The following is a 2,494-nucleotide window of genomic DNA, read 5'->3' as shown; positions in this document are numbered from 1 at the left end:
TTGAAAATGTACATGAAGACCAGCTATTGTTCCAGGTTGTCAACCCGACTCAGGTGTTTCAGTTACCTAACTTTCCTCCACATCCTGTAGGAGACAAGAAATATTTTTTCTGGAGAAACAGAACTAGAGAGTCTCTGGGCCAGTCAATGTAGGGGGTCTCAATGGCAGATGTAACAATACAGAAGAGAGTGTAAGCCAAGCATAATCAAATGAATAGCCTTCCTCAGTTGTTTGGTAGATACTGGAGCTAATATCAGCATAGACACAGCTGGTCAGCCCTGTGTAAGCCTGACCCATTTGTACTCCTAATTTCACCCCAGTGTGCCGGTCAGTAATTGTCCTCAGCATGCCTTTCTATTTCCCATCTGTCTTTGGCTTGCAACTATTTTCTTTGTAGAATAAAAAAAATGTGAGCAAAGAAAAATTAGTATGAATAACTATTCTTAGTAGAAAAACTCATTCACTGAATCTATATACCAACTGGTAATGTTATATACAATTACATTGTAGAGTTAAAACACAAAAACTAAAATCATCACACTAATTACTAGGACAAACACTAAAGACATGTTTTTCAAGTTCTTTCTTCAAACAATCTCATGCAAAGTATAATAGATAAATACAGAGAACATCTGGCTGAAACAGAGGCAGAATCATAGTTGGAGGGAGGAACATAGCCACACAATATTCAGAAGACATGCCTTTTAGCACTAGTAATTATCAGGATAAAAAGACATTAGAGTTTGCAGTGTGAAATAAGCAATGGAGATATCAGTGCTCAGACAATGAGACACTTCAAGAAAGTCATTTTTCTCTTTGCTCCTCTATCTTCTAAAGGCACAAGATTCTTTCAAAGGATTGCTTTATATGACTATGGCTCCCCTCACTGTGTTATACTCCACGAGGGAGCTCTTAGCATCTGGCTTAAATAATATTCACTCAGTGCTTCTTTGTTCTTTTCAAACAATGCTATAAAACCTGAAATTTCTTCATGTTGAAACTTATAGCATTGGGCTTTTGACATTTTAATTTGAGGATGTTGCTTCATGGCTGGTGAATTCACTGTTGGCAAACCTCATTGATTTGGTGGAAGCAGAGTTAGGGAAGAATCTAAAGTATTGGATATTTAAAAAACCCATTGGTTTTACTTTCCAGGAAGCTAGATGATAGAATATGAGAATGTAGTTTAAGAGAACGCTTTGAGAAATAGGCTCAGTGAATAAATAAAAACAACTGTAATTAGCCTATCATCCCAGGTATTACATATAAATGTAAATGATGCTTTTAAAGCACCATTGAGGTTGCTTGAAAGTAATTTCTTCTTTGAATTAGTTATAAACTTTAAGTATTCTGTTCACAATGGTTTTCCTCCATTAATTTGCTTAACAAACCATTTCTTCATCATTAGCACAAAGGTAAACTTCAATACAATTAAGAATATTTCCAAATTATGGTAATCTATACAAATGAATTTCATTTTGTCAGGGCACAGTAGGTGTAAACTTAAACGTCAGAAACAGACATTGGCTATCACATGAACCTTTATTATTTCTATCTGATCATCCAAGAACTATCATAAGTGTCAGTACTGGCTAGAATAATCTTGATTGTAAGACTGCCTATGACACAAAGTCAGAGGACAATGTTCACCTCTAAAGACTTTGTATCCCCAAGTTCCACCCAGCATGCGGGGTCAGAGGAGAATCCGGTGACATTTTAGGGCAGAAAATGAGTCCCAGGGAAAGCAGATTCCTGAGTTTGGTAGTGATGGTAAGAGGACTACTGAGTGAGTGGGAGCTGCTAAGCAGTACCAGCTCCTGTGACAGATGCTCTCAGTTTAAAGAAGTAAATGCAAAACTATAAGAGAAATAACATTTTAGCACAAAATCCTAGAAGCCCTTGAGGATAGATGATGCCAGAAAAATGTGAGATTATTGTGCCCGCCAGAGTATATTGATACTATAAATATAGATGGTTTCCTGAGAAAAAATATCCTTGAAAATGTACCAAATGTACGATGCTGAATATCAAGTTAAACAGCAAAGACACAGAGTGCCAACTGAGCATCGATTCCTGCCCTTCTTCCTTCCTCAGGGCACTGAAAAACACGACTGGTATATTCATGTCCAATTCGATGGGGCCCCAACCTGAATTCATTAATTCTTTTCTCATACTTTCTTCTCTTTTCAGATTCTCCATCTTCTTAAACTTAGAGACAGCCATCCTTTAACTCAAGAGCTGAATGATCAGGTTCATTCTTTCATCCAACAAATTTTTATTAAAACTACTCTGAAGTTCTGGGCACTGTTCTAAGCCTTTAAGATACATTTGTGAACAAGATAGACAAACATTCCTGTCCTCCTGGAACTTGTAGTCTAGTGAAGTGAGTGGTATGGACCATAAACAGTAAATATAAAAAATAAGTGAATTATGTATTGTTTTCATAAATGCTATGGGAAGTCAGTAGATCAAGGAAGGGGGATAAGAATTGCGG

This window comes from Balaenoptera musculus, chromosome 6 (assembly GCF_009873245.2).
Source record: "Balaenoptera musculus isolate JJ_BM4_2016_0621 chromosome 6, mBalMus1.pri.v3, whole genome shotgun sequence".
Taxonomy (NCBI): Eukaryota; Metazoa; Chordata; class Mammalia; order Artiodactyla; family Balaenopteridae; genus Balaenoptera; species Balaenoptera musculus.
Note: the sequence above shows the minus strand (reverse complement) of the source record.